At 37.8% G+C, this 17,285-nt stretch overlaps 1 non-coding gene across 1 annotated transcript; it reads right to left on the bottom strand.

Annotated features, from left to right (window-relative positions):
- Positions 1–13,931: 13,931 nt before the first annotated feature.
- On the bottom strand, positions 13,932–14,035 carry LOC132540052 (U6 spliceosomal RNA). The gene has a single exon (XR_009551327.1). It is a non-coding gene; the product is annotated as a U6 spliceosomal RNA (small nuclear RNA).
- Positions 14,036–17,285: the final 3,250 nt, after the last annotated feature.

Raw genomic sequence — 17,285 nt, 5'->3', positions numbered from 1 at the left:
ATACCTTTATGACAATTGCACTCACCAACCTCAGGAATTACAGTAACAACTGAAGCAAGTATTGAAGCAGTTTAATCGTTACCAGTTAGCCAAACAATTTCTCTAGTCCGTGAAAAAATAGTAACCAAATCCTAGTGAAGAAGAAAGAGAAAAGAAAGAAGGACTAGAATATACAGTTATGCAAATCTACTATCCACTGTATATTCTAGGGGTAACAAGAGGGGAAAGGGAACTAGAGCAGAGATACACACATAGAGAGTCCACTCTGATTCAGATTTCTTCCCCAAAATAATTCAAAAATTCAGAAAGGCAAAGAATAAGGAAGGAAGAAATGTATGACAAGATAAAAAAAAAAAAAGAAGAAAGAAGACAAGAGAGAGAAAAGGGAAAAGATAAGAAAAAGAGCTGTAATTAAAGAGCAGTAAAAGGAAAGGGTTTTTTATTACTTTATTTTTAATTTAATTTAATTTTTTTGATTAGCTAGGAGGGGGAGGGAGGGGAGAGTCTGTAGAGGAGGTAGGATTAAGGAGATAAGTTCCTCCCACAATAGATAAGATGCCCACTACCCTAGCACTGAAATATATGCTAAGAGTTAATTCTGATCAACCTAAAGGGGGGGAGATATATGCCTTTATATAATATTAATAGTAAAATAGAGAAGGGTAAAAAAAATAAAATAAAATAAAAAACCTGTCCCAGATTACCTCAAATTTTGTGATCAGAGGCAGCCCATTCTTAAGAATGAGAAAAAAAAAAAAAAAAAACCTCAGGACTAGACAAGGATAGCTGAAATAGACAGCTATGCAAATCTACTATCCACTGTATATTCTAAGGGTGGCTAAAGGAGGAAGGGAAGTTGAGCAGAGACACTTGCAGTGAGAGTCCACACTGAGTCAGAATTCTTCCCCAAAATAATTCCCAAATGTGTATCAGTGAATTCAAAAAAGCACACAGTTTGATGGTGTGTGGGCTGGGGGGCTGTGGCTTTGGAAGCTGTAGGATTATGGAAGAAAGGATGACAAGAATGAGAAAAAAGAGAGAGAGAGAGAAAAGAAAAAGAACAGGCATAAAAGAGCAGTGAAAGGAAAGGGTTTTTTTTAATTTATTTATTTTTAATTATTTAATTAGCTATGCGGGGTGAGGTGGGGGGGTTGGCTACTTAGAAAGAAAAAAGGCCAGAGGTTTCAGAAGGGTAAAGACTTTGAATGAATTATACTCCCTAGTGGGATAGGAATTTGGTAAAGACAGAAGCTCAGCAGGGGAGACTGCTAGGAGCTGGTCACCAGGGACTGGTTATGGGGGGGGGTTAAGGGGGAGGAGGTGTGCTTAATAATTAAAAGGAAAAAAAATTATTTTCCCTTTTTTTCTACTCTAATTCTTAACCCAAATTAAGTTATAGTCACCTCCTTGGTGTCACCGCTAGGACCCCTTATTGACTGGCCTACTAAAGGCAGAAAATTCTACCATTTCCAGTAGATGTGGTCAGAGCTCAAGCCACTAGCAGCTTCTCAGTCTGCCATCTTCCGGGAACCTCCAAGTTTTAGTTTTCAAAGAGATGAGTAAGAATTATTTTGTTACAATTCTCAAATAATCATATCCTATTTGTTTCTCAAGAAGGTCATGTATTATATAAGCCATCTATACCTCCCCTAATATTTACAATATAAAGAAGTAGTATGGGGCTGGGTGGTGGTGCACCTAGTTGAGCACACAGATTATAATGGGCAAGAGCCTGAGTTTGAGCCCCCGGACCCCACCTGCAGGGGGAAAGCTTCAAAAGCGGTGAAGCAGTATTGCATGTGTCTCTCTGTCTCTCTCCCTCTCTATCACCTCCTTTACTCTCAATTTCTGGCTGTCTCTATCCAACAAATAAATAAAGACAATTTTTTAAAAAATTAAAAATGTAGTGTTCTATATTTATTGTAAAGTTATATTAGCAAAAGAAACAAATTGTAGCAGGTTCAGGATACTGTTTTGATGTTTGATTGCTTAACTATAATAGGTCTTAACTCTCTAAGAAAATGAAATTTTTCTTAGACCTTGAAATTGAGAGCAATTCACTATGAATGAGGAATACTTCCTAAGAGGAAAGTAAGAATGACATTGATTGAATGGCAACATGGCAAATATTTGATCGAGTTTTTCACAATCTATATGGAAAATTTCCAGTATAATACTGTGACAATTTTACTTGGAAAAATAAATTGAGAGTGACGCTTAACATATATAAGTTATAGCATGTGTTTTGGCACTATTTGAAGTGAGTAAACTAGACATAGTTTATACTGATCCACATCTAGACATATTTTTAAAAGTGCCATCTTTGAATATTAACAAGTTCAACCTGCAAAAATGAAATTACAAATTGAACCAATAATAGATTCCTTCTTAATTTTTTTCAGTAAAAGTCTACATTTCTGGCATGATTTTGAAGAAATGAACCTCCTTTCAAATACATTAGATCCAGGGAAAATGTATAATAGAAGCCTATTCAGGAATTCACGCTATAGAGGTTGACACATCCTTCCTATTAAAATAAAATTCTATATTATAGTGTTAATCTTTAAAGATATTGGGGTGTCGGGCGGTGGTGCAGTGGGTTAAGCATATGTGGTGCAAAGCGCAAGGACTGGCATAAGGATCGAGCCCCCGGCTCCCCACCTGCAGGGGAGTCGCTTCACAGGCGGTGAAGCATGTCTGTAGGTGTCTATGTTTCTCTCCCCCTCTGTCTTCCCCTCCTCTCTCCATTTCTCTCTGTCCTATCCAACAATGAATAGCGTCAACAATGGCAATAATAATAACCACAACGAGGCTACAACAACAAGGGCAACAAAAGGGGGAAAAAATGGCCTCCAGGAGTGGTGGATTCATGGTGCAGGCACCGAGCCCAGCAATAACCCTGGAGGGAAAAAAAAAAAAAGATAAAGAAAATAAATAAATAAATAAATATATTTGAATCCCCATAAAACCCATGATTTGAATAAAAACTAATAATACCAATCAGTCCTGTCAAGGTCAGTCCAAGAAACTGTGTTAGAATACTAAGGGTTAACTCAGTCCATTCTCCAAAACTTCTATCAAATTTCCCACCTTTCAAAGTCAGTGTTGGGCAGGGGAGATAGCATAATGGCAAACAGACTCTCAAGCCTGGGAGTCCCAGTTTCAATTCCCTTCACCACTATAAACCAGAGCTGAGCAGTTTTTTATTTAAAAAATTAATTAAATACAAAATAAACCCAATGCAATTTATATAGGGTCAACATCTTAGAATACTTCCAAGAATTCTCTTAAATCATGTACCAAATTTCAGGGACCTACAAATTCTTTATCATTACTCACAAAACTATAGTTATGACATATAAACTGACTAGTAAGTACTGATGAAAAGACTGAAATGAGGCCAGCAAGGTAGTTAACCTCGAAGGGCGCATACTTTGAATGCAGCCCAAGTTTGAACCTGATCTTTCTCACATTAGGAGAAAATGTGGTGATATGGTATATTTCACTTTTTCCTTATTTTTCTCAGTCTCTGTGACTTCATGACAGTTTTGAAGCTCTGGTGAAGATAAAATCCTAAATAACATAAGTAACATGGCAAGACAGTGTGAACCCTCAGTGGCCTAATATCTAAGTTCCTGTTCTTCTGTTTTTTTCATGCTGAAGTAAGCTACAAATATAGTGATAACTATGTAAAAAATGAAAAAGTCTACCTTCTGTAATGTGTTTGTGGAATGCTCCTCTTAACTGTAAGGTTTGGGATTGACTCAAATTTCCTCTTCTATGCAATATACAAAGCATACATAACATGCACACTCAAATACACAAATGCATATGTGCATTTGTATTATAAAAATATGTGCCACTCATTGAGACTGTTCAGTTTGAATAAATTCTACAAGGAAGCAACCTTCCATAAATCCAGACACCCACTTGAAGTCCCTATGAAACTTGAACAGAACAGAGTTTATGAGCATAAACTGAGCTAAAGTACAATTATGAGGATAAAAATGATGACAGACATATTTGATTTTAAAAATATCCTTTGTAAGTAACTTCATAATACATGTTAGATATTGCATAGAACAGGAAGATTGAACCCTTATAATTGACCCACCTTATGAAAAATGAGGTGTTATACATATGCATCATAAGGCTATACATTCCAATATTATATACTGAATTATCTTTTCAGAGAAAGGAAGAAAAATGGATCCAAGAGACTAAGAAAACTGTAAGAGGAAAATGGGAGTATTAGTAATAACAATATATATACATCTCCTTGATGTCTTGAATAATAGACTTTTATGGTAAATCTCTAGTCATATCTAGCAAATGATCTCATTTTGAAATTTGAAACTGTTTTTATGTGAACAGAGTTGATAGTTCCACCAAGATTACAAGAAAAAAAAATTGTCAAACAAAATCATTTTCAACTTGTCTGCAGAAAGTTGGTAAAATTATAGACAAACCACTAAAACTTATATTTAAAGAAATCTACTTAATGCTGAAAAGCCCCCTGTGATTAGACTTATACTTAACAAGCCTGGCAATCTAGTAGAATGGCCTAAAGAAGGCATCATCAATACTGTAATCAAATATTTGATTACTTAGACCTAGATAATCCTCTTCTCCTACCACCTACTTCATTTCCCTCAGTCACTCTATCCACTCAATTAACTATACAAAAGAAAGATATATTCTTCTATATTTTAATCTCTTCTGACAGAGAATCAGCACAGTAGTCACCACTTGATAATTATTGGCCAAAAGATATACTGGCAAAAACTATATATCAAGTTAAGGACAGTTATTGTCCCTATGACAACCTTTAGAATCGTCAGTCAAGTGAATGCAGAAAAACTTGAGGTCAACTGAGACCTCATTAAAATTCTATGTCTTTTTCCTTTCTCACTTGAGTTTAGACCTCATAAACCCAATATTAGTTTGAATATAACAAATAACACTCAATGTTTTAACAACTTGGAGAAAATCTAAGTACCTCAGATAAAGCAGGAACCACAGACATTGGAAAGAGCAAGAGACTGGCTCACGTAATGATGTCTTTTTTGGCCACTGTCAGCCCACCTCATCACCTGGAGTCTTTGCCATGGAATCCTTTGATGCCTCCATGGAATCCTATAGGCCTACACCTTCAATAGATCACTCTTTCTACTGTCACTCTCTAGGAGCTCGCTTTGGTAGCTGATATTAGCACCAACCTACTGGGCAGGGATCTTCTGGAATGTCTTGATGTTAGGATATCCACAGATGTCTCTGCAGACCGTAACACCCAATCCTGCGAGACTAGATCTAATCAGCACCCCCAGTACTAACTGCCACTGTTCGTAAGCAAACTCCCTGCTTAGACTGGCTTTCTAATGAGTCTGCCTGGGTGGAACAGTGGCCTTTGCCTAAGGATAAGCTAGAAATTTAAAAAGAGCTCATCCAGGAGCACTTGTCCTTGGGACACATTCATCATTCCAGAAGCCCATGGAATACTCCTGTCTTTGTGATTAAAAAGCACTCAGGAAAATGGCGCCTTCTCTAAGATCTCCGTGCGGTAAATAAAACCATGCAGATCTAGGCTCCCCCCAAAGGGGATTGCCTCTTGCTTCTGCAATTCCCACGGGAATTCCAATCATAGCTATTGATATACAAGATTGTTTTTTCTCTATTCCCTTGCATCCGCAAGATTGTAAATGTTTTACTTTCTCTGTTCCTTCTATTAATAATGCCAGCCCTGCCGATAGGTTTGAATGGGTGGTGCTGCCACAGGACATGGCCAATAGTCCTATAATTTGTCAAGAGGCTGTTAAATCTGCCCTTTTTCCATATATTCATAAAGGCCTTAATGTTTTTCACTACATGGATGATGTCTTAATATGGGAAAAATTAGATATAGATCTCTGTGCCCTATGTGATTTTCTCATTCCTGCCTTAAAGAAAAGCAGCATTAATGTGGCTCCTGAGAAGATACAGCTAATTCCTCCAATATCTTTCTTAGGTTCAGAGATTTCTCTAACATAAATTTATTCCTTAAAACCTCGTGTTACATTTCCTTCTAACCTCACTCTTGCTTCTTTACAAAGTTTACTTGAAAATTTAAATTGGCTTAGGCAGTATCTCTATCTGCCTATAAGCTGCCTCCAACCACTGTTTGACCTGTTAAAAGGAAACAAACAGCTCTCCTCAAAACATAGGTTAACTCTCGAGGCCTCCTTGGCACTGGAAAGGGTCAACCAGGCCCTCCAGGAAATGCACCTTGTTCGATTCTCCCCCTCCTCTTCGGTAAACCTTCTAATCTTTAACTCCACCCCCACAGTAGTGGGGGCATTGTGGCAAGACCATGGGGTTCTTGAGTGGCTTCACACACCAGTAGGCAGAGCTCCAAGACTCCTCACTGAGATAGACACGTTAGCATTCATGGTTCGCCAAGGAAGAAATAGGTCTGTGCAAGTCTTAGGGAAAGAACCGGATTTAATTATTCTGCCCTTTTCTCTCACAGATACAGAGTGGATCATACGCCATCATTCCCGTTTTGCCATAAGCTTCATAGGGTTTCCAGGACAAATAGATAACCATTTTCCTTCTAATAAATTGATAGCTTCTTTACCTCCTTTGCCCCTACTAGCACCTAAACTTTTCTCTAGAGATCTCATCCCTTCTGCTCCTACAGTCTTCACTGATGGTGGAAAAAAGGGAGCTGCTGCCCTTATATATTACCCAGACAAACAACCCCCTAAACCTCTCTTTACTGAGCTTCCTGAGAATTCCCCTCAGTACAAAGAACTTTATGCTGTTTTCCTTGCATTAAAAGCTGTACCAGTATCCTTCAACCTTTTTTCTGACAGAGTGTATACTGTTAACTTACTTCCATGGCTTGCTCGTTCTTATGTGAGAATTGATGACAACCCACTTTCCCCTCTCTTGACTCAAATCACCTCTACACTCTGTTCTCAAACCCAATCACTGTATATTCAACACCTTCATTCCCACAGCCCTCTTCCTGGTTCCCTGTCCGAAGGGAATGCTGCAGCTGACCACCTTGCCTCCACAGGAGCTCTCCTAGTCTCTGTCTCTGATCCTGCTGACTTTCATTCCCTAACCCATGTTAATCTTAAAGGCCTTCGAGCTTGATTTCCTGATGTTCCTGTACCACAGTTAAAACCACAGTACCACAGTTCTTGTACCACAGTTAAAACATATCCTTGCTACATGTTCTTCCTGTGCAAGTCTCATAAAAACACCTGCTATTCAAACTCTTGAAGCTTAAAAGCCAATGCTCTTTGGCAAATTGATGTCACCCACATACCAAATTTGGCAAACAAAAATATGTGTTTGTCTCAATTGATACCTTTTCTAAATTTATGTAGGCAACAGCTCAGATGGGAGAAAGCTCTAATCCATATGCTTATAAGAAAGCTTATAATCCATATGCTCTCCTGTTTTGCTGTGATAGGCTTACCTCTTCAACTGAAAACTGACAATGGACCTACGTTTACCAGCAAACAATTTAAAGATTTTTGTTCCCTCTGGAACATTACTCATACCACAGGCATTCCCTATCATCCACAGGGACAAGGCATTGTCGAGAGGGCCCATCAAACCCTTAAGGCTCAATTAAATAAAGAAAAAGGAGGAATGTACCCCCCCAATATCCAGCTAGCAAAAGCCTTAACTACATTAAATCTCTTTAATATTTACAATAACTCAGACTTACCTCCTATTATTCTTCACTGGCAAACACCATCTACTCTTCCAGTTATTGAGGTCAAGTGGAAAGACCCACTTGATAAAATCTGGAAAGGGCCTGACCCTCTATTGACCATGGGAAGAAGTTTTGCATGCATTTTCCCACATTATTACTCTAAACCTGTCTGGATTCCTGCTCGCCATGTCCGACAATACCCGCATGATAGCACTGCTATCCCTGAAGAACAAGAAATACAAGAAGACTAGACGCAGGATACATCCCAGGATCCATAATATGACATGGCAGAATCTGGAAAATCTGGCTCACAGAGCCCTCTCTAATGCCCCTTCTCTGGATGTCTTAGGTTATGACTGGCCAGTTGTGTTTTGTGAGTGAGTGTGTTGAATGACCAAAAATTTTTGTATGACCCATCTGCTCAGAGTACTCTAAAAGGTAATTGACTTTATATATAAATGCTGGACACAGCCAAAGTTTCTGGAGACATCCAGAAACATTCCAAATTTTTTTTCTCTCTCTCTTTATTTTTATATATAGGTTTTGGTATATACATAAGTGCTTAGTCTTAAACTGTGTGAGTAAAGATGGATATAAATTTGTTTTTAAAGTAATATGTTTTTATAACAAAAGTTTTTTTTTCCTCCTATGTGTTGTAACTAAATGCTTATAGGTATGTTTCAAGTTTGGTAAACATTAACTTAACGGTTAAAAGTGTAACCTTGAAGCTACATTAATACCAGGCAAGGTAAAATTAATTTGCTAAGTAACTAACTATTTAAGGTAAAGTCTAAATTTTTTTTAATATTTATTTTATTTATTTATTCCCTTTTTTTGCCCTTGTTGTTTTATTGTTGTAGTTATCATTGTTGTTGTCGTTGTTGGATAGGACAGAGAGAAATGGAGAGAGGAGGGGAAGACAGAGGAGGAGAGAAAGATAGACACCTGCAGACCTGCTTCACCGCCTGTGAAGCGACTCCCCTGCAGGTGGGGAGCCAGGGTTCGAACCAGGATCCTTATGCCGGTCCTTGTGCTTTGCGCCACCTGCACTTAATCCACTGCGCTACAGCCCGACTCCCAAAGTCTAAATATTTAACATGACAATATATCCTCAAAACTAAAATGCAAATTCTCTATACAGGGCACTTTTGGAGGGCCCCCAAAAGTGCCCTGTAAACTATCTTGTGGAAATTAATCCACAACAGATCTGGCATCAATCTGGCACTGTAAATGTTAAAACTATTGTCACTAACATGCTTTAACTCTCTAAGTAACCTGAGTCTGTTTATAGTCCAAAGTAAAAATAGTTAAAAAATCAAAATATATATCTTAACTAAAATTAGTCTGAAGATCCTGTTGTAGAGAGTGCTATGACAGGTAACATTAGAAGACATTTAAACAAAATCATAAAGATATTTAAACCAATTATAATCATCGAGGTATCAATTATAGTAAACCTCTAATTTGATACAAGTTTTATTTTTTTCACAAGTGATTACAGCTATCAAGCCTTCATATGAAGAATCATCTGTTCATATGTTAAGGTATTAAACTATAAGAAGTTCTTCCATATACAACCTATGTGACTTAACAACATTCACATATTCTTGTACACTAAACTGATGTATCTTGTCTTGCCACCATAGGCCTGCCTTTGTCAGCCAACAATTTAAAGATGTTCCCTTTATAACATCACTCATGCCACAGACATTCTTTACTACCACCAAAGACAAATGGTTGTTCCCCTGGACATCACATCCACTGACTGCTTCCCTTAGACTTGAGATATGATCCTACCTCTCCATACCAATGGATAAATTCCCCCTTCCTTACCTGGCTACCCTCAGTTGTGGGACCCTTGCTTGTTTTACTTCTTCTGCTCACAGTAGGTCCTATAATTCTTAACAAGCTCATGGCCTTTTTGCAGCAACAGATTGATGCCATAAAGATGCAACCTATACATGCTCACTATCATAGGCTGGACATGGCAGAATATGGAGTTGCTGCGGAGGATTTGCCCCCTCCATCAGAATGTCCACCATGTAGAGGGCTGGCTAGCCAATGACGGGTAAAGGGGAAACTAGCGCTATCCAGTCAACCTAAGACAGGGCACCTGGTACTACTGGGCAAAAATGACCAGGTGTTCCAATGACAAGTACGACAGAAGGCTGATCCCCAACCTAAGACAGGCACAGTCCACCCTGCCACAAATAAAGTCCACCAAACATCAAAACATGCACCCTTTTATATATATATATATATATAAGAAAGGGTGACATGTGGGGAGCCACATGTGCCCTCAAGGTTGCTATTGACATGGCCATAGATTCTTTGTTAAAAGATAAGTTCCTGCTTCCCTACACCTTAGAGTCTTTGTTAAAAGATAAGTTCTTTTTCCCCATGAATCACCCAGGACCTTCCAGATAATGGCTGATTACCATGACAAATAATATAATAATAATAATAAATAAATAGGAAAGATACATCCCCCAATACTCAGTTGGGTAAGGCACCAAACCTCTTTTTCTATAAAAAAAAAAAAATGTCAAATCAGATGCCCTGTTAACCTCGAGAAGCAGATTGTTTCTGTTTCTTTCACAGGAATCCCAGAAAAAAGAAAAAAATAACACCCATCTGGACCCCTGCACACTCTGACATCACCAACTAGATGGCACAACTACAGTGGCACACCCCCTGAAACCCTAGATGTCACCAGACGTGATCTGAAGAACCTGATTCACAGACTCCAAGGACAGAACTTTTTTACTGCCTGTCTGCCTTTCCTGCTTCTGCTTTGCCTGTCATGTTTTTGTGGTTCCAGCTCACTCTCTACAGAGAAGCAGAATCCCAGTGGCTGAGCTTCCTCATGCAGCGTTTCACCCCCTGCCATTTCTCCCCCTAGTCACCTACTTTGGACTGAGACTTCTATCAGACTTGCTGGTATACCCTTTGGACACTTTAGACAATTTTACGGCAGCTTCCTTCCCTTCATGTTGCTGGTTTTTCATAGACTGACCCTTAGTAGTTTGTAGACTTTATAGACTGCTGCCCTGGCTATTAGATAAAAGGAAAGGGGGAGATGCTGGGAAATTGTGCAGATGCAGTTACATCTGCCATGTTGTTCCCTTGGGTTATTGCTAGTTCCTGTGAGAGCTGGGACATTCTCGGAGCGCCTGTTCCGCCATGTTGTGCCCTCAGGGCATTGTCTATTCCCCACAATGGTTGCGGTGCTCTGGTTGCTCCTCCCCCTTCCCATTCTCACAAGAGTTGTTATCCTACCCTGCAGTGCTGTGATTACTCCTCCCCCTTCCCATTCTCATGAGAGCTACTCCCATAAAAGCCCTTCTTCTTCCGCACCTCGCTCTCTTGCTAGTGCTTCACTTCGGTGTTTAGACACAGGAAAGGTTACTGCGTGAGGCGGCCATTTTTGCTACCTCCACGTGGCCCAACCTGTTTCTCTCTCACCCAACTCTGAGGTGCCAGCACAAATAAAGATTTGTGTTTCCTCTTCACTCTGGATCTTCTCTCTCTCTTCTCCATGGTGCAGCTCGACAGCCCTGCTTTATGTCTTACTGCCTTTCAGCCACCAAGTTGCAGATGTTATTATGATTCCATCCTGAACTCCTTGGGAAGATGACCTCACCAATGTGTCCTGGAAACTCACCTCTCCAAAGCTAGGGAAAGATATAAATAGGCTGGAGGTATTGACTGACTTGCCACCATCATGTCCAGTGAAGAAGCAATTACAAAAGACAGAACTCCCACCTTCTGCACCCCAGAGAACTTTGGTCCATACTCCCAGAGGGATAAAAGATAGGAGAAGAAGACCAGAGAGCTCTAAATCCTAATTCCACCAGAACTGAAGCATTTGTCACCAGGAATCTTGTTTTTATACCATCACAGAAAAGGAAGCAAATCTGGAAAATACCAGAGGAAGGCTGGCACTGTTCCTTTTATTACAAAGAAGATAAAAGGAAGGACACTCAGAGGTAATAATAGACATAGGTGTTACTTAGAAAGCAAGTGAAGGCAGAAATGTACACAAAAAAGGGGGGATGGGAGCAAAAATGTATACAAATAAACATAGATATATAGATGTAATAGGTAGCTTTAGATAAAAAGTCAACCCATATTTGTGACCATGGGAGCATTACTGTAGTTTCCAATGAAGGGGATAAGGACACAGAACTCTGGTGGTAGAAATGTTATGGAATTATACTCCAATTAGCTTATAATTTTGTAAATATCAAATCATTAATAATAAAAATAAGTTCACTGAACAATATTGCCTTTGAATAAGTGAAAAAGTGTAAAACATTACAATGCTAATAAAAGAAAATACATGGTGAAAATTCTACTCACTTTTGCAACTAAAAATTCATCCTAAAAGAGTTATTTGGTTAATGCTACCAATTGCTATTCTGCTCTCAGAACATTAAAGCACACACACACAAACACACACACTATGAGCAACATTATCAGAGCTGTAGAGATTGTTAAACAGATAGGGTTCTTGCCTTGCCATGAACATGCCCAGACCTGTATCATATCACCACATAGAAGAGTAGTATGAAAGGAAGCTCTTGCGCTATAAGGTCTCCCTCAAACTTTGTCTTTCTCTCCATCTAAATGGAGAAAAACAATCCCCATTTTACTAATGAGGAATGAAACTTTTGAGAAGGCTCAAGTTACCTAGATAGATCAGACCCAATCTTAGGCCATGAGCGTCATCATGTCATCCTGGCAACCAGAAAGACACTTGGGGTCCTTCACAGAAACCTATAGCAGGGATGCTTAACATCACTCAGCTCAGGAAAAAAAAATTCTGGAAGAAAATGTTAGAGAAAATAGAGCAGAGAACAAGAGCATAGAGGTGTGAAATAGAATGCCTCACTTCTCATGTCTTCATATGTGAAGTGATTGATGCTGGAGGTCCTGTTTCTTTGGCTACTTTATCTCCATTTAGTTATGTTTTTATTTATTTTGTCTTCCATAAGTTTTTAAAAATGTGTTTAACAGGGGCTGGCAAGATAAACTCACCAGGGAGGATAATTGCATTGCCATACATGTATACCACCCAGGTTCAACCCCAGAACCCACTGCAAAAAGAAAGTGTTGGTGTTGTGCTGGCTTTCTCTCACTCCCTCTTTTCTGCATCTCTCACTTTCTGTTTGAAAAAGCTGGCTTCAAGCCTAGACAAAGAGCTGGGAGTAAATATCAGATTTTTGCTAGTAAAGTTTTGCTATGTCACTGTGTGTTAGAGCCTGAGGAATAACTGCAAGAAAGTAAAACTAAAAGGCAGGAATGAGAGCTGAATTTGTCAACCAACACACAAAATATAGTTCATTATTAATATCCTACTAGTCTTTAAGCCATATGTTTGTCATCCTTTCCACAGAATTCAACCAACATAAACTAGATCTAAAATATAGATTAGCTGAGTTTGTGGTCCAGGAAGTTGCACCCTGGTTCTGAGTTTGATCCCTAGCAGCACATGTACCAGAGTGATGTCTGGTTCTTTCTCTCTCTCCTTCTGTCATTCTCATCAATAAATAAATATAATCTATTAAAAATAGATTTTCTGAGTTATTTTTATGTAAGCAAAGCATACTAGACTTTTTTTCTATTTTATGTCAAGATCAAGGAGAAAAGAAGAAAGCACTCAAGTCCAGTGCCTCAGTCTATTTTCTTAGTGGTAGTCCCTGCTTCCTCTGCAAAAAAAAAGAGCTCAGAAATTTAATGCATAGGGAGACTGAGTGAGTAACTAAGAGCATGAAAGTGAGTAAGAAACTTCAAGTACTGGATAAGTACAAATAATTACATAATATTCTGCACATTGAGTATCTTTACTATCTCTTGTCACTCAAGTTGTGGCTTAAAAGATTATCAAAAAAATGAAAATAAAAAATGAGTGCCTTTATTCTTTATGTGAACATCATAACAGAAGCCCTGAAATTAAAAATAAAGTGCTTCAGAAAGAGAGTATACTTTAATTGTTAAAAGTTTAAACCTGATTACACATCAATAGCATCTCAGGACTTTATTAAAGTTAAAATAAAACTTGTGAAAAGAAGCATATATTTCTGTTTCTTTTCATTTATGATAGTCAAAATTCCATTAGCAGTTTAAGAATGCATGCTCAGGAGTAATTCTTTCCAAATAGCTTTGCTTAAAAAATATCGGTTTTGCCTAGAGTAACTAAGTATAATTGTTACTTTTGTTTATAAAATATGAAAGCTTAATAAATTTGCCTGTTTCCCTTGTGAATGAACCATGCTAATCTTCTCTGTATTGTCCACAGTTTTCTCATTTTATTTTAAATGATAAAATAAAAATTATTTGAAGCTATCATTTTCTACAAATATAGTTTTACCAAAATATAGGTAGGTTCTTCTTGACTTAAGACCATTTTTATAGGGAAAGATAAGCATCAAACTTGTTTAATTTTGTATAAATGTATATTCAAATATATCTCTATTATTGTCTTAAATTATTCCATTTCCCTACATAAAATTCCATCTTCTAAACTTCTTAATATTTTATGTCACTAGATAATAAGTGCCATATAAAATATCTGTGAGTTTAGGGTTTCCAAATAGCTAGCAAGATAGATTGTATCTAAAGCTTAACAGTATAAAAACTATATATTGACAACTCCCTAAATATTTTCTCAGACAAAACATCAGCTAAAAGACTGAGTTTTCATTTTCTAGCTAAAATGTTACTCTATGCTGTATACATTTATATATATATACATATATATAACATGTTAACTACCTATAAATCAGAATAGCACTACTAAATAATTATCAATGAACTGATAAAGCTTGTAAGTGAAGCATCTAGTAAAAATTCCTGTCTTTTGTTTGCTTGTTTATTAATAATTACACAGATAAAACCTGTTAAGTTACATAAGTAGCAATAGAAAATGCAAAAATGCAAAGACATAAAGGATTAGGAAATCAAATAAATAGTTTATCAACTACCCACTGTATGCAGCTCCCAAATAAGTCCAAAAACTACATGGGAACTGAGGGCAGGAGAAGATATGCATTTCAGAATCTTAAAACAACTGTGGGAGGCCAAGCAGTCGTGTACCCGCTTGAGTGCACAGGTTATCATGTGCAAGGGAGTTCAGGCTCCCATTCCCCAATTGCTGGGGGAGGGGGTGGTAAGCTTCACAAGCAATGAAGTAGGTCTACAGGTGTCTATCTTTCTCTCTCTTCCTTTCTGTTTCCCTCTCCCCTCTTAATTTCTCTCTCTCTTATTAAATAGACAAGAAATAGCTGCCTGGAGTGGCAAAATCATAGTACAGGCACTGAGCCGCTTGTGATAGCCCTGTTGGGGCTATTAGAAATTGTGCTGCTATGAACATAAATATACATATACATATATATATACATATATATCTAAATATAGATCTCTTTGGATGGGTGTATTTGCTTCTTCTATATAGATCCCGAGGAAAGGAATTGCCAGGGCATAGGGTAGGCCTATTTTTAGTATTCTGAGAATTCTAGAATTCCACAAGGCTTAGATCAATTTGCATTCTCACCAGCAGTGTAGAAAGGTATCATTCCCCCTCCTATCTCTCCAACATTTGTTGTTATTGTCCTTTCTAATATGTCCTGTCGAATACATGACTTTGTCACAGGTGTAAAGTGATATATCATTGTTTTCTCTATTTGCATTTAGTCCAAACTTCAATGTAATATATATTTCTAATGACAGATGAGTGGATAAGAAAGTTGTAAGGTGGCAGAGAGGAAACCCAGTGTGCAAGGACCCTGGTTCAAGCTCCTTGTTGCCACCTGTAGAGGGAAGCTTCACAAGTGGTAAGGCAGGGCTGCAGGGGTCTCTCTGTCTCTTCTCCTCCCCTTTCAGTTTCTTAGTCTCTATCCAATATAGTCAATAAATAAATAAATAAATAAAAATAAAGACAGAAAATCAAAAGATGACCAGAAAATGAAGCAACTCAAAGTTAGAAGCAATAACTGTTATTTACCAAGAGGAACAGGAAGTCTTGCAGAGTAACCAAGTATCTGGAAAAGTTTCAGATCAGCACTCCGTCATATGCAGTGTCAGGGATCAAACCCAAGATCTCATGCTTGCAAATTAAGTGCTCTATTCATAGTGCCACCTCTCAAGCCACAGTTGGGTATTAAAAAAATAAAAAGTACAATAGCAACAAAAATGCTCATTTTTAAAGCTTGGTGAATGTTTTCTGTGCACTTAAATATATTATGTGTTCTGCTGTTGTTGAGTGAAACATTTAATAAATGCCAATGTAGTAAAAAAAAAAAAGATTCTTTACATTGCAACTATAAGACTATGTCTCCCCTTTGCAGCTAGAAGAAGACATTTTGCAACACTTTATGGTGCAGAAAGACTGGAGGTCACAATTACCATGGACACTTTTATTTGGTGATAGACAATTCCTGCTTATCCATTTCAGTCACAGTATTATTTTCTTGCTGTGTTAACTGTAATACTCCCCAAGCTTTTGGCAAAATGATGGAAAGTAAAATCATTCATCTCACTCCATGACCAATTACATCAACCTCAACTAATTTGTTATGTGCATATTCTTGTCTGTTTTACATTTGTCTGTTAAGAAATTATAGCCTAAACACGGAAACAAGAGTAGGGTGTTAGTTAACATACAGTTTACAAGGCTTCAGACCATAGAGGGTATATAAATACAGGGAAAGTGTGATCATCAGTTAACTGACCTAGAATACACAATCTGTTGGTGAAGCTAGATGCCTTTTACCCTTAGCCACTTAAGTTTAATGACTTGGCTAGAACATTCTCCCCTGATTGCATTAGTTTCATTATTATGATAAAGTAGTTCCTTCAGTTTCCTGTAGACTTGAGAGAACGAACTTTACTCAGAAATGAAAGCCAGTGAATCAGAAACCAGGGTTCATTGGTAATGTTGTTCATGTGCCAATTGTAGAAGATACAGATGGAGTCACTTTATTTCCATGCAGTTTTATTGTGTTGCAAAACAAACAATAATATTTCACAATAATGATGAAAATAAAACGTGTGTGTGTGTCGCACTATAGCTCTTTTTTTTCTTGCAAGTCACTTGATTGGGGAAATGACTTACAAAACTTGCTATTGCAGGTGTACAATTGTGCCTATTTACTCCATTTTCATCACACTCTCCACAAATTTGTCCTCTTCCTCCATCATAGGAAATTGAGTTCCACTCCCTTTTCAGTCACCTCTTGTCTCCTCCCTTTAGGGTCCTTGGATCAGTTGCAATGGATCATATCTAATTAAAGATATAACTTAAATTTTTCCATGCTTGAAGTTCCACTTATGAATGAGATTATCTGGTATTCGTCCTTTTCCTTATAACATTTATTTAACATAATTCCTTCAAGGTCCATCAAAGCAGTGGAAAAAGAGAAAATTTCATAATTTCTTAAAGTCGAATAGCATTCTGGTTGTGTGTCTGTGTGTGTGTGTGTGTGTGTGTGTGTGTGTGTGTGTAGGGGTGGGAAGGATTTTCTGAGAAGCATGGATCTTAATGTCCTTAACTATTCATCTGTCACTGGACATTTGA

Source organism: Erinaceus europaeus, chromosome 8 (assembly GCF_950295315.1).
Source record: "Erinaceus europaeus chromosome 8, mEriEur2.1, whole genome shotgun sequence".
NCBI lineage: Eukaryota > Metazoa > Chordata > Mammalia > Eulipotyphla > Erinaceidae > Erinaceus > Erinaceus europaeus.
This window is presented reverse-complemented; position numbering and strand designations above follow the sequence as displayed.